The sequence below is a fragment of the Strigops habroptila genome, chromosome 7 (assembly GCF_004027225.2).
Source record: "Strigops habroptila isolate Jane chromosome 7, bStrHab1.2.pri, whole genome shotgun sequence".
Taxonomy (NCBI): Eukaryota; Metazoa; Chordata; class Aves; order Psittaciformes; family Psittacidae; genus Strigops; species Strigops habroptila.
The window spans coordinates 56,582,095-56,607,849 of record NC_044283.2 but is presented as its reverse complement, the minus strand read 5'-3'; the positions used below and the strand labels follow the sequence as shown (position 1 = coordinate 56,607,849).

Genomic DNA, 25,755 nt, shown 5'->3' with positions numbered 1-25,755 from the left:
ATTAAATCATAGCATTAACCTTCTACAGGGAAACCTGCCCTGGCAACACTGACAGAATTAGATCTATTAATTATTTACAGGGTCATTTGATAGAAATGTATATAGATGGCATATTATGAGCACTGGAAGAAATAAGTTAACCATAAATTATTGCTCTGATAAGAATCTTTTAATATTTTCCTCTTAATGTCCTGAATTAAAAGCCACCTTGCTTTTATCTCTGTAAGACAGTAGCATCACACATCATTTATCATATGTAGATCAAACAGAAATACTATGCCCCAACATCAAGGATTCTGATGCCTCTTTTTGGCACTTTTTTTGGCTCTTGAGGTTCTTTATTTTGTTAGAAAACAAAGTTTCCATAGCTAAATTCAGGGCTATAAGGCTTGGAGCTTTCTTGGTGGTCAAGGTATTCAGAGGACCTCAGCACACTGCCTTGCCACCACTGAACTGCAAGTCAGTGCACAGGAAATCTGCCTCACCAGTGCTGCAGAGCATTAGGATGCTTTCTGCAGCAGTTCTCTACTGTTACCCATGGAGGTATTCAATTGCATTAAATAACTTGTAGATTTTCCATTCTCTCTCAGAATTGCTTGGGGAAAATGCTCTTGAATCAGATGGGATGATGAGTTCATTGTTTTACTGATTCTACTGGGTTTGCAGGAATGACAATGGTACTAGATAGGCTTGTTTGCTGACCAGAATTTGAATGTGTATCTGCAGATAGCACACAAAAGACTTGGGCATGTGGAGTGGAGGAGGGTAGGGAGACTGGAGGGAAATCTGTCATTATTTATGGAAATATCCAGCATTCATAGAGCCATCTGCTGTGAATGATTCAAGTCTGAGAAGTGTTATAAAATAAGAAAGCATCATGTAAAAAGAGAAAAAAAAAAAAAAAATCCAAACAAAAAAGCCCTTAAATTTGCATCACTCAGAAATCTGAACCAGTGAATATATAACCTCAGAATCTCTCTTTTTAAAGATGCTTTGTTAAATTTGCTGCCAGATTGAGAGATAAAGATAGATGATATTTCTCAGGTTCCTTTCCTCACCCTTCTTGGAACAATTAATTCCATTTGTTCATTTCCAGCTCTTTAATTATTGATCATGTCTTTTACTTTTTTCTTTCTTACTGTTTCAGGCTATAAGGCAAGGGAGGGAGCTAAAAAAAGGTGTTTAGGAGACTGCTTAGACCATGAAGCATTGAGAAAGTCTTTACTGCAACCGCCATTTTCTCTCTGATAATGAAGCATCAATTTCATTAACAGAATTTTATCAATATTAAAAAATTTTATTAATAATAAGAGTGGGACTTCTCTGGAGCAAGTGTCAGGCAGATACTGGCCTGCTTCCCCTTACTGTGCCCTCTGAGGTTGTTCAGATACTTCATTTATTGATTCACAGTGAATATAGACAGATAGTGGGGAAACTGAGGCAAAAAAGAAGAGGCAATGATTTGCACAGCCACACAGCAACCTACTGGCAAAATTGGAAATAGACTTTATCTTTCTTGATTATTTCCCTGGGAGCAGAGAACTGCTCCTAGTCCTTTCTTTGGGAGCAATTAGGAATCCCTTTGAAATGTTTTTTGTCTTTCCTGCTTCTGTGTGTTTTGGTTACAGTTTCAGTGGCACAGTGTATTACTACCAGGTACTGTGGTGTGACTGGGTATATTTGTCTGGCCATACCTCTATTCTTCTCTACCACCTTATTCTCTGTCTAGCTATCACTGCTCACTGAAAAAACAAAAAGCTGACTGAGCAGAATAGTGGCATGTTGGAGAAGAAATTAATTTTCAGCCTTACTTCTTCTCCTACAGTGTTTCAGTCCAGGGCTATGCATTTAAAATTCTCTTTACTATTGCATTTGCTTTTAAAAATACTTCCTTGCTTTTAATTTGCTCAGTCATTCACATTGATTAGGTTGTCTTGACACCCTGCAATGCTCCTGTTCTCTGTGCAGGGCTGCCTTTCTTATTCCAGTACTCCAGCTTAATGCCTTAAAAAATGCATCTCCAGCCCAGCAGAACACGTGAGGATGTGCTTAAGCACCACAGATTTTGGCTGATGCAATTAACCAAGCATAAACTTGCTCTTTGTCCCTTTCTTCCTATTTATTTTGAGCAAACATCTTTCTTCCTGAGAAAGCCAACAGAGCAGCGGTGCAGATGCACACCCACTGCTTCTTTCTCAACATAGTGATTCCCATTTTCATGGGACATGAGATTTGTGATTTCCTGAGGCCAAGGCTTTACCAATGCAATACTAGATTATAATCATAGAAAAAAAGGATGGGAAGGCACTTCGAGAGATCATCTAGTGTCATCTTGTTTTTCAAGGCAGGATCAGCTCTACCCTTTTCTTGTCCAACATGTTTGTCTAGCCTTGACAAATGAGCCATAGTAGAAATGCAACAATTATTCTATGATGTTCAAAACATGTCTAATCTAAATCTCCCTCAGCCATGACTACTTAATCTGTTCACCTTGCGTATAGGGAATAGAGTCTACTTTTTGTTTCTGCCTTTTACAGCTTAAAAATTGTTATTTGGTCAGCTCTGTGTCTTCTCTTCTGCAGACTTGTTTCAGTTCTTGAGGAGCTTGTGCTTAGCCCACTGGTAATGCTCTTAGAGGCAGGTTTCACATCTTTGAAGAAAGATGCCTGAGCTCCTGCTTCAGGAGACAGTAGATTTTTTCCCAGTATCTCCTCCCTAGCTCTAAAAACAATTTCTTCCTTTTGTGTAGAATTTGTTAGCCTTCAGCTGTGGGTTTGTTTTTTTTTCTTTCCTACATCAAAGGAAAACTAAAGCAATTGGCAATTGGCTATGAATTACAATGCTATGGGATAGTCACCATAAGTTTCTGGACAGGTCATTTGTTTCTTTCTTTAATTATATAGGACTTGTTCCAGCCACGCTCATGCTGAGTAGCACCTCATTCAGCCAGCAGCCCCTCAGTAATCAATATGTCTGCAGGGGAGGAAATACTGTGTGCCAGGTAAGGAAACTTTTGCTTCCCACTGCAGGACACTCTTTTCTCTCAGCGCTATCAAAAGTTATGTTTAGGCCAGTAATGAAAAGCTGATTGCACAAAGACATCTGTGAAGTACACAATCGTGCCGTCTGCATTGTACTGGAGAACGGTCCTTTGTTTGCTTGGGACACTAGACCCATTGCAAAAAGCAATATTTGCAGCTAATCACCACAGTGATTTGAATTTGCATTTAGCCATTGTGCTAATAGAGGCAGCTGGAAAAAGAAAAAAAAAAAACCAAATCAGCACAAATAAGCCAGCCACAAGTACTGTCACTTTTCAGCCTCAGGAGCTGCTGGATGTAATGCTGATGCCTCCAATGCAAGAAATCTTTTTAATGTGAGATGATATATATGAGGCCAAAGAGGAACACATTTTACCATGTTTGCTTAGACTCCAGAATAGATCTCTCAGTCTCTGAATGTAATGATTGCTTAGGCAAGTCAAACACTGTATATCACCTGCTGAGTATCTGATTCATTGACTGAGTGGACTGAAGCCAATTTAACCAGCTGGAATCTGTAATATTGATTTCAATGTTGTGATGCTGATCTGTGTCACCCGAAGGATTTGGCCTAGAGACAAAGGGAGGTAGTGTTTCCTTTGGGTGACATCTTTTCTGCAAGCCAAGATGGACAGCATCTGTCTTGTGCAGCCTGGTCATCCTAGAAGTGGTGTGTATTGCTCAGGCAGTACCACAAGAATTTGTCATACTGTGGATCTTTTGGACAGGGGTTGACAATCAGGGACAACAGCCCCTTTCTCCTGGCTCTATCCTTCTACTTTGCAGCTGGTATCATCTTACAGCAGTTCTGGGATTCTGAGTGTTCTGACTCCCGTTGGGCAGTTTGTGGTGGGTGCTTTTGCTGCTGTGTAGCATTATTCTGGGAGAAGGGAGGAGGCTTAAGCTGGCTCTGGTTTTCCCTTCCCTTCCTCCACTAACGAGGAGATGGACTAGGCATAATGCCTCCCTTACTCCACAGAGAGGCCCAGCAGAGCCAAGCAGTATGACATGTAACCATGAACAGCAGCAGACCACAGGCAAGGCAAAGCCTAGGTCTGTGAGTGCTGTGACAGCCCTGGTGCTCAGTACTGTGGACATTAGAATTTTAAAACTACAGTGCTGTTGCTCATCATTATTTTCTAGCTAAGTGACTTCATTTCACTAAATCTCTACAGCTTTCCGTTATCTTCATAACCAAGTAACCAGAAGGACAAAAGGCTAAGCAGAATTTATTATTGCTCTTTCTTATTATCACACCTTTTGCTTTCTTTTTAAAATTTATGAAATTGCTATTCAATTAATTCATCAGAAGCCTGAAAAAGCTAATGTAGAATGCATATATTTCCATAGGCATGGGCTCATTCCTATACTGGATATCAATAATACCCGATCTCTGCAAATGAGGCTGGGCTTGTGGCAGTCTACTGCCCAATCTAATTAACATTGTGATGACTCCAGTTGATCCTGAGTAGGAATGGGGTTTGGGTTTTGCATAAGTGTAAGAAAGACAAGGGTCAGGCTTATTAGAAACAGGGATCTGAAGTCCAGCGTCTCGAAGGTTGAAATCTGAAATGCCATCCTTCCACTCCCAGGGGCCCAGATAAAGGAAAGCCACATGAGAGGCTGACTCTTTACACAGAAGAGAGCCCAGGAGAATCTGCAGTGCACTGGCCAGCCCTAGCAACTGTTTGCAGAGGCAGAAGGGGCTTAAGAACTTGAACTCAGGATTACACTGGGTCCCTCTTTGGTTTTCTTTGATCCTCCTAATGCCATTGTTCCTCCTCAGCCAGACAGTGCCAGACTGTCCACTGCAGAGCACCGTTTCACATTCTAGGATTTCTAGGGCAGCATCAGGCCTTTGGTGACTTGTGGAAGTGATGTTTGTTGGGTAAGTCTATGGAGCCAGGATCAAGTGCATTGTCACCTCATCGCCTCCTCTGGGCAGGAACATTCTCCTTTTCTTGGGGAAGATGTTTTGATTCAGGCCTGGCTGAGATTTTGTGTTTTCCAAAGCAGGTCTCGGCCAAGCAGGGCTTGCTTTAAGTTTTGTTGTTTCTAGCATTATTAGCACACAGCTTGTTTCCAAAGATAACGATGTGGAAAAACAATAGCATCTTGCCAAACTCCTTCAGTATACTGGTTGCAGGTTGTGCTATTTTATCAGTGTCCTGCTATGCATACTGGAATGGTTTGTAAACCCTGTCATGTGAGCTACAAAGGGAAGGAAAATATTGAAATAAATCCCTTCCTCCCCTGCCAAATAGACCTACCTTCTTCTGGTACTTTTCCTTTTCTATCTTTATGCTGTATTGTACGGATCTTGTTTAGCATTTAAAAAGCTACTGCTGCACTCTATTATCAAAGACATATTTGTTAAAACATGCATATGAAAGGATGTGTAATTGAACTACAGCTTTGATATATTTAATAGGATGTAAAACTGCCATCCCTTTTTAATAGGAGATGCTTTATGTGCATTAGAATATAATAATGCCTTTCCACTGAGGTCTACCCATTAGCAGACTTTTTTCTCCTTTTCTTTTAGTTAATCTTAAAACTTTAATGTAATCTAAACACATTAACATCTTTTTTCTCCCCTTTCTGTACTAAAGAGTGCTTTGAACTGAACTTTGTTCTAAATAAGAGATAGCTACAAACATGGTATCAATATACAGTGCCCCAGCGCTGCCTGACAGATGGTCCATAAATTGGCACATCTCCTTGCCTCAGAAATGTTAACAATAGTAGGAGCATGGCTTTATGTGGGAGCAAGCGAGTGCATGCATGAGAGTAACCTTGTGAACAATGCACAGCTATAAGGGTGTGCTTTGCTATATTCCCATGTCTCAAATGTAATCAAATACCAGAACAACAGAAATAGAAAATGACAGTCAAAACAAAAATGGTCTTTTTCATAGCTATTGTTGTGTTTCAGTCTCAGAGTCCATTACCATTGTTACTGTTTAGGAGATAAGGTTGTAAGCTGATGAAGAGAAAGTATGCTAAATTTGGTGGTCTGGGGTACGCGCGGTTTGGTGTCTCATCTTACACAGAGCTGTTCTCTATTCCTTTCAGAACTGAGGATCATGGACTATTTTAGAAGATGTCTAATCAGACTTAGTTGCTCTGGAAAATCCTGTATGTCTCCAGACCTTGTCAGAGGAACCCAGGTAGGAGGGGGATTTCTAGTCTATTGTCCCACCAGCATCCAGCGGTACATATTAATCATGATATTCACAAAATGCCTGAGATATTGTTGCTTGATTAAAAAATTGAGATAATCCAAAATGAAAATATCAGTTTAATGGAATTGATTCAGACACATTGCTGTATTGGGCAGGATCAAATTTCCATTGCGGCTGTGCAAGTGTAATTACTTCTTTTTCTGAGAATATCTTGATTCATTCATTCGCCTAGTGTCTTTTAAACATGAAAATGTGCTATTGATTTAGAGAAGCTAGGTAGCTGTGAGCTGCAAATGTAGTCCTTTGCAGAGTAACTTTTTCAGTTACTACCCACTGCATGAGTTCATCATGTTTTAGCAGCAAGGGCTGAGCACTGGCCTGGCACACCTGTGAGGAGGCATGTTATAAAGACCATGTTTTTGTTAGTGTAGGGATGCCGCTGTAATCCAGGTCTGTTTGTAGGACGGGGTCACAAAGTTTGGACTCTTTGTTTCCCAATGAGTTTTTGGAAGAATGATCTTTCTTCTAAGCTGACAAAATAACTGCAAGAGCATAAGTGGTCTGTCATCCCTCACGTGACTCAGCCTGAGCTTTGCTTGTAAGAGTAGTCAGATTCCCAGCTTGGGACTATAGTTGCCCAGCGCTGCAGCTTCTGCTGTGTCTACTGCTTTTCTTCAGCAGCATTTTTAACTTGGATCCTCTAGCCTACACTGGAACACACAAATAGTCATGTCAGCAAGGGGACACATTTATTCAAATGATACACATATCTGAAAGACCTGTAAAGCTGTGTATGTAAATATTTGAATGTCAGGATGTATCGTATGCATATAAATGGATGTTTCATGAACAGGCAGACAGAAAGCTCTATTTCATACAGAGAATAACAATACATTCACTTTATTAAGAGAGGTAGTGCAATTCATTCAATTTGCATTTGGGTATTGCCATTGTTCAAGTAAGCAGTGTATGTTTGGGTGCATATTGCAAGAATCACACAAAGCAGTTTCAGTGTTTCCTAAAATTGGTTCTCTTGCAGCTGTAAATCTAGATTCCATCTCTGCCAATATTTGAATTCTAAAAAAACCAGGTATATTCATTAAGTGTCCAGAATATGGAAAAAATGGGTTTGGTGACGAAGCTCGTCTGCAATTTGGACTGATGTAAACTACTCAAATTGTGTGGGGACAAAAACGTCCACAGGGCTTTTTTGTTCCCATACAATTCACAGCCTACAGTGTGAGCAGGGTCTGGGCAGCTCTGGCTGGTTGGGCCTGCCCAGCGTCCCCTGAGGGAGCAACTCAGGGCAGTGCCTGCCCCCAACACGCGCTGCTGCTCTTAAAGGCCATGTCTTAGAGACTTTAAGGCTCACACAAGCTCTAAGGCTTGCCATTCTTTCAAGTGCTTTAGTGCTGGAACTGAGTTTATGAGCAATCGCTGGTCCCCAAAAGTGTCTCTTTTACCTATTTTCAGGGTGGTGCTGACAAGGCGACAGAAATTCAGCTTCTCACCCACGCAGTGGAGAGAAGGTGGCTCTTCTCCAGCCACTGCGTGCTCAGGTTCCTGGGGATAAGGTTGAGGCTGTGTGCAAGTCCAGGCCCTCTCCATGACTTTCTACTAATGCTTCTGTGGTGCAGCATGTCCTACAAATACAACAAAACACACATGTTAATATCAGAAATCTGCCCATGGGTGTGGAAATCTGCCCCCAGCATGTGCCAATAACAAAGGGGCCAGGCAGCAGGTCGGGTTGGGTTTTGGGAAAAAAGTCAGCTACTGTTCATGTGCACAATGGAAACAGAGGTCTCTTGGAAACTGGGGCACTTATCAAGATCATTAAATGGAAGTTGTGGGTCACTCATAGGAAATGGGGTGCTGTGCGTAGTATCTAGAGAGTAATGAGAGCCAGGTAATGGCATCCAGACAATTACAGTCTTAAGTTGGCATCATCTAAAATGGAAAAACCAACAGTGTAAAAGGCTATAACACTGATTCTGTAGAACATTAAACTCTTACTTTATGCTGATGATATCCTACTGTTAATTAAGGACTCACATGCTTCCCCTCCTGCTTATAATGAATATTGCTCTCTGAGTACAAAGTTATCATTGCACAAAATTAATGACTCTGAGACTGCAGCGATGAAGCTTTCTGGAGTTTGCCCTTCAGCCCTGCTCAACGCACGGAATCTTAAGTGGGCACCCAAAAATATAGTACAAATACTTAGGGGCCGATATTAACAAAGCTTCAGACAATGTAATTAAAAATCATTTAAATCCAATTATCAAGCAAGTAGGAAAAGATTTGAAGGAATAACCAGAGCTAAATAAAAGCAAATGTGCGTGATTCAGTAGGCTGGATTCTGCCCTCATTTGCCTCCCCATCAGGTTGTTAAAGTAGAGATTGAGGACGTCGTGTAAGTCAGAGTCACTGTCAGAAATTCTCTCATGACAATATTTCCCACTGACAACAACAATTGTGTGTGTTGAGCTTACTTTGAGCATAAGTGTAAATAAATAGCTATAAATACAATATAATACAATTCTAACTAATAATTACTAATAATTATATTCCTAATGCACACTTAAAAAAAGACATACAGAGGGAAATACTTCACCTACTACTGAAATTCAGCTGTTGTTTCTAGGATGCATATGTGGATCACACCAGTACTATATTCATCGCTACAGAATTTAACAAAGCCTAATCTGTATTCATGTTTCCCCACAGCCCAGGCTTCTAATGTTATGGAAGTAGCAAGCTTTCTTTTAAGTCACTGGAAAACTTCCTGAATAGCTACATTTTAGGTGACAGAAATCTCAGAATGTGAGGATGAATTAAAGATGCCACAGGAAACATTTGAAAACTACTTATAGCTCTCGGGATGAGAAATGTTAATATTCCCCCTCAATGTCATATAATTGGCCCAATTTCATTCACCAAAATAATATCTTTATGGGGTTTTTATTCCTAAAAGGGATAATTTTGAATGAAAATGGCTGTATTTTAGGTAAGCTTGTCTTTTTCCCTCTGCCTCCATAAACTAACATTGCTGCTAAGCATAGGTTGCATTTCAGCAGTGGCTTGAATGGAAATATCTCCCTGGAAAGCACATGAAATCCTTTGTGATGAAAGGAATTCTATAAAAATAAATCAATTATTTTTGGAGTGGCTTGAAAAATTAAATCATGACAGACAGTCTTATTCAAACACTTTTCTCAACTGCATGGTTTTTGGCCATTCAAAATGTTCTGTGGAATTAATTTTATCTCTGGAAAAAGGCAGACAAGATCCATTCCAACAAATGTGCTCAGATTTTTTCAGTCTATTGTGGGATTAGCCAGGTGGGGCAAGATAACAGAAACAATTTTGCTGGGGAAATGGTCAATGCTGTTGTGCATGATATCCACCTACCGAAAGAGAAAGCCCATATGCGTTAGAAAAAGCAATGATACATATTTACAATAAAATGAAGAGCTGCAAATAAAAGGTGTCAATGAAAGAACAGCCTGGGCAGCAACAGGAAAAAAATGAGAAGCTGTTGCTGCTATGAGAGCATGATCCATACAGTACGTTAATGACTATGAAGAGGGTATCATCTTGCTACAAAACAGTTTTCATAACAGCTCTACAACAAGCACATAGAAGATAACACTGTAAATACGTAACAAACTTTGCAGAAAATGCTCAACAAATGGGAGTTCCTCTTCAAAACTGCAGCCTGAGAGGTGTGCTTTTCTCCTTCCTAGATACCCACATTCACTGAGTTATATTCTTAGCAAACTTCTGCATGGGAATTGGCCACCTTTCTGCACATACTTTCAAGCTGCACTGGCTGTGCACCCAGAGTTAAAATCATGAGCATATCTAAATTGAGAGAGACACCTACAATAACCAAAGATTAAGACATTAACGTTATTGTTTAAGGACTATGGGACAACTTAAAGAGCCTGGAGGACATTGTACCCACTCTTTCTGATCCATGTTTGGTTGTAATAAACAAAAGGTCCTCTCATAGATAGTTGATTAAAGTAATAAAGAAGCAGGAATGAATAGAGGCAGGTTAGTGCTGGAGTTTCTTCAGAGCTGATTTGAGGAGACCTGGTTCAGCTTATTGGTATGAGGTTGCACACAACGCAACAGAGTTTGCATATGTTCCTAAATTATTTAAGGTTTTAAAACAAAAAAATAACTGTAAATAGTTGTAGAAACATCTGTCAGAAACCATCAGATAAAAACCACAACTTAAGGTCAGGGTCAATAAATGCAAAGTAAAGCATATAGAAAAAAAAGTAGTAGTGACCATACATGCTCAGTGGCATGCTCTAAATCAGTTCAACTTCCTTCAGTGTCAGTCTAAGAAGTCAATAAAGTGAAGGAAATTAAAAAAAGAACTGGAGACATCACTGTGCTGTTGCATAAACCAAACGTACCGGCACCCTAAATAACAGCTGCAGTTCTGGTCCTGGTCTCAGCAAGGATCCAAGAATAACTGCAAAAGGTTTGGAGATGGATTACAAGATCAATCAAAGGAATTGGCAGCTTCCTACCCAGGAGAGATGATAGACTAGGCTTCAGTACTGTACTTAAGAGATGACTGAGGGGTTATGAAGAAAAAGATCTCAGCTGGCAGAGTAGGGGAATAAAATGGTTACTATTGATGTCTCTCAGAATACAACAACCAGAGGCTATCATACTCAGTGTTCAGCATGCAGATTTGAAATGAACAGACCAGTACTTCTACACATGCTGCATAATTAAACCAAAGAACTACTTGCCACAGGATGTTCAAAAACCCAAGCATGTTCCATACAACACCAACAGTTCACATGGGTGCAAAGGGTGATTATACAAAACTCATACAGGACAGTAGATCAAGGGCTATGAAAGAAAGGTGCCACAGGCACCTCAGGAAACCTCGAAGATGTGGATAACTAGAAGCTGCAAGGATATTGCTGTACATCTGCCCTACCCCTGCTCTCTTCTTTGCCTGGGCATTGACTGCTTGTGTGAAAGGGAGCTCTGGTCTGACCCAGCACAGCTGTTGTCTCAGCAGATGAGGTATTTGGGTATGTCTACCCAAGATGAATGGAAGTGCTTCTGCCGTACATGTTTAATACTATACCTCTTGGAGCATTACTGACTGCATTCATGGTCATAGCATGACCAGCTAAAAATGAAAGTTCTCCAGAGTGGTGCCATACACCATTTAGGTTGAAAAAGGCAATGAAGAATCCAGATCTAAGAGAAGATGGTAAGTTTAAGGGAACAGGAACAGATGGACATCCATTTTTGACACACAGTTTGAGACTGCAGCCAAATCATGAGAACAGCAGAGATGGAGTGTTAATCCAGACATGAAAACAACCAGCCTGCATGGGTGCTGTGTTGGATACTAACTGAAGACAGAGCCAGGAGAGAGCTCTTTGGAAGAGAATTAAAACAGGAGCATGCAGTCCGCATTTCTGCTCTGGTAAGGAAATGATGCAGTGAAACACTGTCTAAACTGGTATAACTGTTTTTAAATCAAGGACTAGTCTCTCATCTCAAAGAAATCAGGGTAGCAGTAGCGAAGCCAGAAAATTAGCTGTCTGGCAAATCTTCACTGAAGTCGATACCCTTTAACACTGATATACCTAAATTGCCTACTGTTACACAAATTGGTGTAGCTGTGTTAGCTTTTACTTATCCTGGTCAGTCTGCCTAGGTCTGTTTTCTTTCACCAGAAAAATGCAAAACACCCTGCAAATTGTCTCTAAATAGCCTCATCAGAAATTTGAGATTTGTTTGTTGCTCTAGTTGGTTATGACATTGACAGGACCTAAAGTTACTGAAGATCAGGCTATACTGTTCTATTTTTGAGTGCAGAGTGTAGTTTAGAGTGAGTATTTTAGAGCGTTCCCATCATCAAATTTCTGTGCTGGAGCTCTCTTTGAGAGCCATGACAGTATGAAGCTTTGACATCTCAGAGACAGAAGAGGCCAGTGGACCTGTTGGCCCTCCTACCTTTCTCATGAATTTTGGAAGCTGAACTCTTGCACTCTAATTATTGTCCCATCATCTGGCTTGTTGACTTCAATTGTGAGTCCTCCGGGGCAGGGCTCATTTGTCTCTCTCTGTACACTGCCTGCAGTCTTAGTCTGGGTGTCTAGGTAATACCATACTACAAATGATATATAATGATAATTTTGTATTTGATCAGCTGCCTTGTAATGGCTTTTTTCTTCTGGGCTTTAAAATTTTTTATTTGATTGCATTCTTGCCCTAATTTCAAACATGGAAAATAATAGATTTCTAGAGAACAATCCCAAATGTCATATCTACAGCTGATCTGCAATTCAATATAATGGTTCTTTCCTTTCTGATGATTTTTTTCTTTCAGATTTGAATAATATCATTTGTGTGATGTTACTCAATCTCTCCGTTTTAATTTGAAATCCTATTTTTAATCAATTAGGAAAAAAATGACCTAATTAAGGAGTAATTTAGGCCAGCAACTTAAACATTGTCTTCTTATAAAATAGCTTTGTTTAATTGGAAATGTGCTCAACTACTGGATTGCATTAGCAAATAATTTGGAAGAATCAGCCAATGGGATCCCCTGACTGCTAGTTCAGAAATGCTAGTGACAAAACTGATGTCCAAAGCAGTCTGATGAACTTGAGTTTCATTAATAGCTTTGCTATGAGCCTTAAGGCAACTACAGCCTATCATGCTAGACACAAACACACAGCAAGTGACTGCTGGCTTCCAGGAATCAGCACTGAATGGTTCTGAAATTATTTGGTGGAAAAAAAGCTCAAGAAACAAGAAGAACATCAGGCAGGGGATCCATCTTGCTCTCCCACTATCACCAGCTCAGTCAGTAGTGGTAGCAATAGCCCTTGGCTGCCAGTGTGCCCCCACCCAGAGAACCAGGCTGCTACTAGCTAATGTACTCACTAATGAAAGTTCCTAAAAACTTCACATCACCTTTTTCTCTGTGTATTTCCCCTTATCCGGTAGAGATCCTAGCACAAGACTTGTCCAAACTTTGCCTAAAAATGCCCACATGCCGCAAAAAGCGGAAGACTCTTTGAAAAGCTCACTAGCAGTTTTTAGGAAAGAAATTCAGATGTTACAGTTCACGGCTCTGCGCTGGATGCCATTAGCACTGGTATAGGTCTCTCTCTTACAGCCAGACTCATCTCTCCATGGTTGCTTTTCACATGAGCAGCACCACGATACACATGGTTTTAGCATCAGAAAGAGGGATGCACACACCTGTCTGACCTGTCTGACACACAGCTGTTTATGCTGCATTTCATTCTTTCTCATTTACTGTTGTTGCTTGTAACATTGTGTACTTACAGTAGCAAAGCAGAAGAAACAATTAAGACTTTGCTCTGGGCATCAACACGCTCTTGAAGCACCACTGGTTTCCAGCTGATCACCTAAGGTTGCTTTACTGCAGAGTAGGTATTGCTGGACAAACTTATCAGCACATTATTTATTCATGCTGGCTCAGAGTTTTTCCTCAGATAACAGCTCTCAGGGAAACACTTACAAAGGCCTTCCACACTGACACAACCCTTGCTGCATGTTACTGTTCCATCACTAGGAGCAACAGCATTGTATTCCATTAAAAATAAATACCCAGAGAATGCTTGCAGGCTCAGATCACTTCAGTTTTACACTAATACTTTTTGTCATTAAATTTCATGCCAGGACATTATTTATTTTCTGAATCTTTTGGGTGAAACCTGAGCTGCAGAGGAGGCAAAAGACATTGCCATCCCCTTGGTATCAAAGTGGCTGTAGCACCAAGGAAGCCTGAGAGCTACTATCCAAGGCCCTAGCGTGAACATGTGCACCTTTGTGATGCTGCAGAGGGGCCACTTCCATGGAGGGCACAGAAATTTGGCATTTGGATTATTTAGTCCACAGCTACTGATGCCTTGCTTCAGGCAGCGACCAGTCTTCCTTGGTCAAGTGAAGCATGGAACAGCAACCATATAAAATTCACTGAAGTCAAGCTGTACATCAAGGCTAGTGCTCTGCGTATCACCTCTAAAATCAAGCGTGCCTGGATGAAAGAACTCACAGCTTTTGTAGTCGAATATTGAGTTCCCTGGGAGATCTATGTGAGAAGAGCACGCCTCCTGCTCCTTTCTTTAAATCAATAGTAGCCATGCATTTTCAGATTGCGTATTTTCCCAGATACATTAAGTCTAGTTTGACAAAGCTGAAAATGTTAGCTCTTTGCAGCCTGACACAGAGTTGGCAAAATCCTGGGCCCTTCAAAAGTATCAGCTTTGATTTTAAATTGTGTCATACTTCAGGAGCAAGGATATGCAGTCAACTAACCTGGGTGGGCTCCTTCAGTGACAGCTCCATTTCAGCCTTCAGGCAGCATGAGCTCTGGAAAGAGCGGTGCAGAATCCCAGTCTTGCTGAGCTGTATTTATATGTGAAATCCACCACTACCAACAGGATCTCTAGATTTTCAAAGGAATTCAGTGCAAGATACATCTCACCCTAACCAATCCTTCTTACATGAATGGGCTAAATTGCCCTTCTGGAGGTGTCGACCTCCCCCACCTTGGTTATTAAAGGAGATCTATTCCAGCATGCACTCTGACATTTTAGATAACTAAAATTTGATCATTCAAGTTCCACCAGAAGAGCTTGCAGCAAAGACAACGCCTGTTTGACGTGTAAAGTATAAGCATGCAAAGCATAATGAGTATCTGTTTGCCTTCAACCCAAACATAAACACACTAAAACAGTCTGACCGGCACAGTGTACAAGTGTTTCATTACCACAGTAACACTGCTAGTAATAACCCATAACATAGTAAGACTTTGTAATACAGTTCAGAAGTGCCTAAATTACCTGGAACTGCAAAGGGATGAGGGGAAGACTTGGCTCCTAAAAATAAGCTGAACAATGCTGGGAGATGAAGTTCCCTTCCCTGCTCTTTTTGGAGAGGACTGGGGAGCCCACGTGAAGGGGAAATGAGGCAAAACAGGGAAGAAAAATGTCATGCACTTCTGTTCCAGCTTACCCCTGGACGAGCTCTTAAGTCTGATCACAAAGACCTCGGCCACTGAAACCATCAAGTGCTGTAGCCACCAGTATAAACTGTACTAGCCTCATTCACACTGGCGGCTAATTTAGAATAAGACTGTTGAAGACTAATTGTTTGAATAAGTTGTGTTAATGATTGATAGTGATTAAGAGCTAACCATTGGCAATGTGCATTTGCTAATGAATGTCAATCTAGAAAAGTGCTGGTTTGAAGTTTAAAACTCGCCTGATTTATCAGATGTTTAAACACTCCCATCACAGCAGTTGCTAATTCCCTAACTGCAATATGTATATGATGCAGGTATATTCATTTGCAAGAAGCTGGTGTGTTCCAAATGATGCAGAGATAATTCAGTACACAAACCCACTGAAATGTAAGAAGAATTTCAAGACCAAATTCCATCCAAACACACCAAAACTGAGCATTACTGCTGCTTCAGCAAGTCTGGCAACCTTCAGACTGTGTGATCAACTAAAAAGCCCATCATTTAGTGCATGGATTAAAGATCCAGTTGGATCCCTCTGCCAAAAGCCATAGCCTCAGGACCAGGATTTATTCCACCACTTTAGAGGCCAAGGTTTTTGATGAAGGGCGTGAAGAGAGACAGCTATCTCAACAGGGTTACTGCTGGTGCTGGATAATCCACTTTGGAGGCGCCCAGTTCTGTCTTGCAGCAAGGAGACTCTGTATCTGACCACCCTGTGCTAAAACAAAGGTTTTCTGACAAAGGAGAAACCTAATCAAAATGACATTATCCCAGCTGTATAATGACTGTCAGCTTGTAGTATATACAATGGCTGCTGTACAGTGGAAGTCTTCTACACAGAATGTGCTCATGTCTCTACTTCATAAGAATCTCCACCAAGAGGACTGGGTACCAGCAAAGAAAGATGTAATATGAAACAACATCTGAAAGCCAAAGCCACAGAATATCTATTTAGAAAATAAAGATTTTATCTATTTATTTATTTATTTTAAACTAAGGATAATTAACCCCTTAGCAAAACCATGAAGAGATGCACCAAATAAGAAAAATACAATGGTCCATGATTAATGGAATAGGAAAAGCAAGTCAATTGTCCCTTCTGCCCCTGAAATCAACGAATTATCCAAACTCTCCGCAGGTAGGAGATAATGTCTTTTTGCTTAAAAGTAAAAGCAATCTGTGTTGACTAACCAGCACCAGACTAGGTATTTAAGAGGGTCCACAACTGCAATCTGTAAGCACTTACTTAAGAATAGCTGTCTTGACTTAGCATAATGATGATTTACAGAATAAAACCTATGTACATAGTACTTAGTGTGATAGTCTGTCTGGGTTTTGTTTGCTTTACATCTGGAAGGGAAGGCTGATTTTTACGCACTGGCTCTGAGTTCTAAAGTTAATTTGAAAACACTTATTTTAAACCAGTGGCATCTAAATTGGCACTAAAGGTGATTTTTCATTTGTTCAAATGAAAAACACTAACACTGCATCATTTTATTGCTACTTGTAACACAAAAGCTTCCTATAAAGTGTACATTATTTGAACCCTTAATGATCAAAAACCCCTTGTATGAGCCTAAACCAATCAATCAGAAAGTACAGGAAGAAATGGAAAGAAAGGAGGCATTTGGGTCAGAGGTAAACTTAATTCAGCAGATGAGCAGCTTTCCCTCCCATACAGGAGAGGTGCTGCTTCTACCGACTCATGCTGGGGAGAGCAGAAACAACAGGCACAGGATCAGAAAGCCTGAGCTGTGTGCAAAGGGGCAGCTTTGCAGGTGTTGGGCCAAGTCACAGAAAGGCAGCTCTGAAGGGCTGCTGCCAGAATGCACTGATGTAAGAGGTAAAACAAAACCAACAGGAAATAAACCCAAATGAAAAAGGATTAGATGGCAGGCAAGATTATCCTATAAACAGGCCTTCACTTTGCTTCCTTTTCCTACAGCCAGGGGCCATGGAGCCCCATGTTTCCAGTGCTAATGGGTCTAGTTGAAGGCATTAAGACATTTTATAAAGAATGAGAGGCTGAAGGATTAGGAGTGATGGGAATTCACTGAGCATTTGTGAATTAGCATCAAAGAATGTCTGACTCCAGGGAAAGTTTGAAAAGCAGAGGTAAATGGAGATACCATTATAGAAGGAAAAAAGAATGAACATTTTTACAGTTAAAAACAATGTTGTTACTATTTAAATATAGCTCATTATACATGTATGTTAATTTCTCTTCTGAACTTTAAGATATAGAACAGACTGAGAATTTCTATTCACACTTGCTTATCATGGAAGCCAATGGGATATTAACTTTGGTAAGAGGATTAACAGATGCTCAGGGTCTGGGTCTAGAGTGGGATTTCATGGCGTGACTGCAGCCTACACAGTCTATACAAATACTAAATACTGCAGCTGTGTGTGCTAAAGAAAGGCAGATAAAAAAACCCCACAACTTTATTTCAGGAAAAAGAGCTACAGGAAAAGCAAGCCTGGTAGGAGAACAGTTCTGTACAAAGCACAGGCAGCTACACAGGAATGACGTTGTGGCTTAAAAGCCCCATGGCTGCCAGGTCCAGGAGGCACAACATCCTGATGGGTATGCAGATGTCAAAAGCTATTTCTGAACCTGCGTGACTGTATGTGTTCATTGCAAACAATGGCTCACACTGCTTCCTGCAGTAATGGACCCAAACTTGAGAACACCAGAAACCAAATCCTGAACCAGTCCATAATGCCACTGGCTAGAAGGAACAGTACCAAGCAACAAAGAAAGTGTTGGTAAATAATGAATAATGTTTCTCTATCTGCCACTCATCTTCAAGTCTCTGATGTTATTCATAGTACTTCAAGCCTTAGTAAGTTGCATACACCGTCATCTTTAAGACTGCAGTAGAAGTGGTATTTGGCTTATCCAGCTCCCACTGACCCAAGGCACACATTGCAAGGAGGAAAAAGTTGAGACTGACTCCAAAAGACATTTCAGTTTCCTCTTCCAAGTTTTAGTCCAAGAGGTCTCTATTACCACCAGTGTGAGGGGCATGGGACCTTTTACTGCAACAGCTCGAGGGCCTCTGCAGCGTGAGGCAAAGGATAGGGTGTGCGCTTGCACCTTTCCCTCCCAAGGAAGCCCAGACTCTTGCATCAGACCCCCGGGAGCCCAGGGCAGTGGCAGTGCTGGGGGCAGCTGTCCCCCCAGGCCGTGGGAGCAGAATGCCGCAGTGCTGCAGCCCAGTGTCACCAGGGCTCCACAGGGAAGGCACAGAGCCACCCTTGCCATAGTCTGCAGGGCTTGGGGTCACTGATGGGATGTGGGGGGCACTCTCTGTAGGGATGGTGCCACCGCCCCACCTCTGGAGTGGGGTAGTGGGGACACGGAACTGGCCATCAGTTTTACCCCCTCGTGGCTGTACAGGGTCCCCGTGGCCAGGTCCCAAGCACTACCCAGTGCTCCCAACCCATCCCCAACAGCAGACATGGGCAGGAGGGGTGTGCACAGGGGCTAGAAGCAGGGTTTGAGAGGCAGAAACTGAGTCATGTTTTTAGGTTCAAAGCCAGGGTCATTTGGTGGGTGCAGGTCTCAAACACAGACTGGTGTGTGTGTCTGTGCTTTGGGGACTCAAAAACGAGCTCACCTCCCCAGCAAGGAGCCCATGATGGGGTAGAGGTCGCAAGGCAGCAGGACATCAGTTTCACCTGCCCCCAGGGACAGGACTTACCTGATTTCCTGCAGGCTCAGCATGGGGTGAGAGGCAGAGAGATGACCTTCAGCAAGTGTGAGGAGGGCTTCATCAATGGAGACTCAGGCCCCAAGTGCTGCTCTGGTGCACCTGTGGGTCAGGGCCTTGCTCCAGCCAAATCTGGTGCCTAGCTTCCTGCAGGCAGTTCCCAATTGCAGGCAAAATATCTTCAACATGGAGAAAATTAACTGTGGGAGGGGGCAGCCCATGCTGCTGGTCCTATAAAGGCTGGGCTCAGCCCCCTGCTCTCAGTGGTGTATTGAGAGCGGGTGGTGATGTGACCTGAGCTATGGCTTCCCTTCACTGGAGGTGACCTTCTTTACTGCTGTGTCTGTGCCCTTTCCTTTGCCTCACAAATGGGTGCAGTGGGCCTAGTGCAGGGTACTTGCAGGAGGACAGTGTAAGGAGGGAGCCCCTGGCTGGGAGCAGGGTCCTGGCTGGAGGAACAGGAGCTGCTATGGCGTGGTGTCACTTGCAGGGCGCTGCTGCTCCTGGCATAGCAGCTGGGCAGGCTTAGCACTGGCTGCATGGAGCCGGGTGTGCTCTATGTGATGGGACCATAGTGGAGCTGGTCACAGGGAGCACCAAATGATGTGACAGTGCCCAAGGCAGAGCTACAGATGTGCAGCCATGGGCCTACCCTGGTGTGGTCCCTGCCTTAATACTCCTCACATAGATTGGTGTGATGCTCTGAGGATGCCACCAGCTTCTGCTGGAGCTCACCTTTGTGCAACCAAAATAGCTTTAAGAACCAGCTCACTGCTGCAGGTTGTTCCTGAAGATTTCACAGTTTTTATGGTCTTTCTATGAATCATATGGATAGCAAAATGAGAAAAAAAATATGTGCCCTATCACACCGCAGGTATTATCAGTTCTCTCTGAGGCCACCTCTGCCTGTCAATATACGCTATTTTACAAGAATGAAAACATTACTGTAGCCACATGGTATTGATACTGTTTTGTAGTTTCTTAACTTCTTAGGAAGCTGTCCGCTTCCTAACCTGCCTCTTTCACATGAGAATGAGCACTGTTGCCAGCACACACCAAGCGTATCAGCATTAGCCATGTTGGGAATAAAGAGCTTTCCCCAGCAGGGCAGCCAGCACAGAAGCTCCTTCCTGGCCAAAACAAGCTGCTGGGAAAGGGAGATGTCTGCACCAGAAGTACAGACTCACAGCAAGGGACTTGACTTTGATACCTGGTGGGGTTGGGCACACTCTGTTATCTGGAATCACCACTGTTGCCAGGAATATTGCTTCAGCATTTCTTCTGTCTAGACATACCATCATTTTGCCTGTGCAAAGCTGCCTGAGCCATCTCCTGCCCATCAATCCCCCGAGAGGCCTCTGCCAGATGTGCCAGGAAGCTGCCCCACACACACACGCTGCTTCTGACAGCGCCCGTCAGAGGAGGGAGCTTAACAGCTCCTTGCATAACAGAAAAAAAGTAAAGAGAGACTTAAATCACTTGTGCAGGGTCCTGGGGGAGCGTGGGGTAAAAGCCAAGTGATTTCCCAGGCAGAAACAAAAGCTGAGGGTATGCAAGGAGCCAGGATGAAAGCACAGAAGTGCCAACTAGGTGACAGACAACCTGTTTTCAGGGCTTCTGTGCTCAATGGCTTGCTAGCCCAGCTCTTCTGCAGGGGAACGCCAGTTTATTTCCAAACACAGCAAACTTAGATTCAAATACAGCTCTGTTACTCCTCCCTTGCCTTTGGCATGATGAAGGGAGAAGCTGCTAAGCACAAAGCAGAGCTTCCCATGTTTTGATCCAACTCTACATCCGTATATTTGATGCTGTTTCTTCTGACTTTTTCTGCGTACCAGGTTTCCTCCTCAGGAACTGAGGCCAAGAGACCTATTTAATCTTTTATATTGGCCACAGTGATAACTTCTTACTAAATATTTCATATTGTTGTACTGATAAAAAACATAAGACAAAACTTGGCATGAAAGTAGTCCAGAGGAGCATCTGCTTAAAAATAAAACACAGGGGAGAATGTGGAAGGAAATAAGTAGCCATGTGGCTGGAAACAAAAATAAATTTAAGGTGAGCAGGAAGCCTATAATGAAGAGCTTGTAAACAAAGAAAATCCAAACATTTCTACTAATCATCAGCTCTGTTTGTTTCACAAGCACACCCTCAATATATATATACTTAGTGGTTTGTGTCTATTTTGCTTTCTAAACACATCTGCTGTCATCTTATTTCAAGAAAGCACATGGCTCCAGAGGGCTGCATTGTAGACAAACACAAGCGTTACTTTAGCAGCCTGACCAGCCAAGGCACAGATGCATGGGTGACAGCTGTTGTCCTTTACAGCGCATGTGCCATGGTGGCAGAGTAAAAGTTGGGAGCAGTATGCTGCTGTTACCATGTGTGTGCCCTCGTTTAACATGCTGCAGTAATCCAAGACGGCTGCAGACACTTGAAATGACCTCTGTGGCTCCAACATCAGTGAAAACCCAATGTTCAAACAGCTGCCCCGTGGCAAGGAGGACCCACAGTTGCGCTAAAGCAAAGCTTCAGACACACAAACCTATTGCTGCAGCTTGTTGCTGCAATCATGTTGCACTGGGAATTGACTATAAACTAAGTCCATGGGCTTGCATTCAGCAGCCCCATTCCTTAACATTCCTTGATAACATCCAAGGCTACAGCCATCCCCTGAGACTTCATGATTTATCCCAGCCCCCAGGCCTGAGTGTGCCACCTACCAGACTCAGACTTGGCGCTTTCAACATGGCCCTGATACTGCATTGCCTCTTGCAGGCTCTGGTTCCCATGAGGAGTAAACCTGGGAGCATACCCCAAAGCACCATGATTCATAGCCTTTATGTGGCCTGGCCTGCCTGCCCTCCCGGATGCTTTCCCGTAGCCCAACAGCACAGGCTTCAGCTCCCTCAGCATAAAAAAAGCACAGTTGCCAAGTTTAGAAAAAGTCAGACGGAAAGCTTAAAGACCTCATATTCACCGGCAAAGACCAAAAGCAAAGAAAAAGCAACCACTAAGCAATTAATTGAAAAATTATTGGCAGGCCAGGCCAGAGCATTGCCACTGCCTTTAATGATAAATGATAATAGGACCAGTCAACGCTATACAGCATGATAATACAAACACACCCTCTGGAGTGAAAGCACAAAATGAGACATACTATTATCATAAATAGATTAATTAACTAGAAAGAGAACATTAAAGAACAGGGGGTTATTAGCGTGCAGTCAATAGCCTATTCCAGGCATGAAGTTGATGAATATAGGTGGCCAGAAATGCAGTGCACAAACACGGAAGCAGATAGCAGAAAAATGTTTTGGAAACTACACAGCAATTATCTCCTCCCATGGGTCCTCTCTCTGGCCGCAGGGGAGCTGCTGGATCTGGGAGCTGTGGGGCTCCAGCGCTTAGCTGAGAGCCTTCTGTTTGCACGCAGAGAAATGTCAAAGGCAAAACTTGGCCAAAATATGATGAGGCTTTTCCACCTGCTTGCAAAACACAGCTGCTTGGTGGGAAGCTTCATAGTTCACGCTGCAGAATTACTTGGGATAGGTAGCAGGAAGTTATTAAAGTTTCAGAGAGAAATGCTTTGAAAAATGAGTAAGTATCATAGTCTATTCCTATTAAGGGTTTCCCTAGTGAAAATATTGCTGCTTTTCCCAACAGCAATTTGTCAATTTTGCATTTCCCACCAAGAAAAATGTTTGCCATTTAGAAATATCGAACAAAGCTCCATGCTAGATACAGGTAACAAATAATGCATCTAAATACGGAATTTACTCAAAGAAATCTCAGTCATGTTGTGTTCGCAGCTGACATGACAGAAATACCTATAAATAAATATACAAGTTGAGGGCATTACCCATCCTTCTCCCCCAGTCCTCTACAAAATCATGGGGTACTCTACAACAGGGAAAGATGGATGTATTTTTCTCCAGCAGAGAAAACAAAAAAAGCATGCATTTCATTCCCAGATGAAACAAGATTTTCTAGTTCACAGCTGACTTCATTTGGGAAAACTCAAGATGCATAGGTTGTCCCCAAAAGGCCTAATCCTCTTCACACTAACACTGAGGTGAACTCGGAATGGGAGGGCTGTGGACCTCCAGAGATGTACACAGCTGGGACAGAACAGAATTTAAGCCCAAACCCTCCATCTCCAGCATGCCCAGATGGGAGGGGAAGGGGCTGTCAAGGTCTATGCAAGTTGTATTCCTGATTTAGGAAGAGTAGCACCAATGCAGGGTACTCTGCATGGTCCTGCAGAAACCAGGGACTATTCTATGAATAAACTCATTGTAGCAGGCAAAATCTACGTTAACAGCAGAATGATGTAGTTATAATGCTGGGAATAACATTAGTATTTGTCCTGGAGTACGGCAGCATTTCTGACAGGCTCTTGGGGATTCCACTTCTATTAATGGAGATCAGCGGTTTCTTCTCATCATCTTTTCTCGCCCAGCACTTCTCGCTAACTGTGAATAAAGGCTCAGCATCCTTTTGTGCAAGAACTGGACTCTGCAATGCAGACAGAGCCAGAGAGAAAAAATGCATTACATTCCCCCCAAATCTAAGGAAAAAAACCCTTCCAATCCCCATACAGCTGGCTTATTTCCTAAAGCAAATTTAGACCAAAATGAAATGAAGACATACTCATATGAAATGCAGACACTTAAAAAACAGCATGCTTCCATTGCCTATCATTACTATTATTACAACAGTTCTAGCAGAAACCAAGACCCTCCCTGACAACAGACAACCTATGTGGCCTTTATGGAGAGATAGATATAGAGATATATATATAGACACATACATGCTTTTTAATATAGATGTAACTGGTAACATAGACAGCACAGCATAAATACCTGGAGACTTTACCACATGCCAGAGAAATACATCACCCAGGCTGTTTTAATCTCATCTTTAATTCTCTTTTTACCTTCCACAGAATTTATGAAAAGATTGGAGAGATCCACAGTATCTCATCAGATATTTATTTATTCATTTAAAATATTAATATGGGAGAATCCCATTACAATATTGACAAGCAGGAGCACGAGACAGAAGCAGAAATGTACTGCAAACCAGTAGATGCGGCTGTACATACACCTCCCTGACATCTTTCTGGGTTTTATTTCCCCACTTCTTTGAAGCCAGCTGTGGGGAAACTTCAAGTGCTTTCTGGTCTTGCAAGGCAAATTGATTTCTGCTGATATTTGGAAGGGGTTTTGCAAAGGTTTCTGTCTGGCAGGGATTCAGAATGGGACAAGAACTTTGGTTTCAGCCTCTTCAAGTTTTGAGTGCTTACCTGGAGAGGTCTCTAAGGAGGAAAGCTTTGCTGAGCATATTAAATATCTGCCCTCTATCCATCTAACCACCCCTTCTCTTATTTTGAGATCGATGGGCACCTTTTAAAAGTGACAGGGAAAAGTGTGATTTTTCACCAGCAAAAGGATCCATAATCCCAAATTTCTCAAGAGGATGCTACTCACTAGTCTATTTTCTTTGAGCTGTTAAGGCATTTGAATCTGATTCCGTCTGCAAATTAGTATCTGCAGCTTGCAAATGGTAATTCACCTGCAGCAGAAGCAGGTTGGGCATAAGTTGTGGGGCAGGTACTTGTTCTGCCAACAAACTCAGAACACAACCATGATGACAGTGAGAGCTTTCAGGGCTGGGGCTGGAAAATTCAGACTCATTTTGGGACTCAAAAAACCATGCCTCTTCCACCTTGGCAAGGCTGCTTATTTTCATAGATAGCAGGCTCTTGTATTCCCCAGGTTTAATCCCCAAGAGGATTTGGTCAGATCCTGGTGTGTTAGCTGGGGACCCCTCAGACACCTTTGTCTCTGCCTCCCACGAAAGGCAGCAGTGCCGCTGCTGTGAAGAGCAGCAGAGCCCCTCTGAAAAGCTGATCTTTGCAGCAGAGCAGAAACCAGCAGGAGGGGGAGAAATCTCTACGTACTCCATTTGAGCAGGAAACCCTCCTAGTTCAGCAAGCATGAGAGCAAATGTCTTTCACTCCAAAGGGGGATAGAAAATGTAGCTTTAAGCAATTAACACAATAGCAAATGTCCCTAGCATTGCCCCATATGGTGTGTAATTTAAATCATCTATCTTGTTCTCTATAAATGCTGCTGAAATTGATACATGACAATTTTAAAGCCAACTAAAGTTTAATTAACGTAAATTGTCTCAACATCTGAGATTTAAAATATATTAAAAAAAAATACCTAGGTTCAAATCAAACATGTTCCACTCAGGCTGAGCCATGCAAGGTAAAATCAGAAGAAAAAAGATTATATATTGTGACATATGTTGGAAGTGCAGCTTTTCCTGTCACTTAAGAAACAGTGCCCAGGAGGTGGTTCTCCTTTCTCTGTGTAGGACATAAAGGATGTCCTTGAAAGACGTACCCTCCTTGCACAAACATGGCTTGCACAGGGAAATCAATATTAGCCAGGGAAACCAGAGCACTGAAGGTATCTACACACGCAACTCAAGCACTGAAAAGTATCTGTGATTCTGTTCCTGGACCTACGTGGGAAATTGTAGAGAAAATAAAAGATCTGAGTAGCTTTTTGAGTTTCAAGCTCTGTATGAAATCTGTACTGAAATGCTATATGTTCTTTGCACTTGGCAGAACAGGCTAAGAGGCGTCGGGTGCGTGTGTGTGGAGGTGGAAAGAAAATAAACCTGGCAAGCCCCCTGCTTCTCAATGTGTGACCAACAAATGGCCTGAACAGTGGCAC

The 25,755-nt window shown here is 42.3% G+C and overlaps 1 long non-coding RNA gene across 1 annotated transcript in view; it reads right to left on the bottom strand.

The window, feature by feature from the left end:
- Nucleotides 1–7,695: 7,695 nt before the first annotated feature.
- The window catches only part of LOC115610546, a 64,405-nt gene continuing 46,345 nt past the window's right edge, over nt 7,696–25,755 (bottom strand). Inside the window, exon 3 of the long non-coding RNA XR_003992275.1 lies at nt 7,696–7,869. This is a non-coding gene — a long non-coding RNA (uncharacterized LOC115610546). The remainder of the gene's footprint in view (nt 7,870–25,755) is intronic.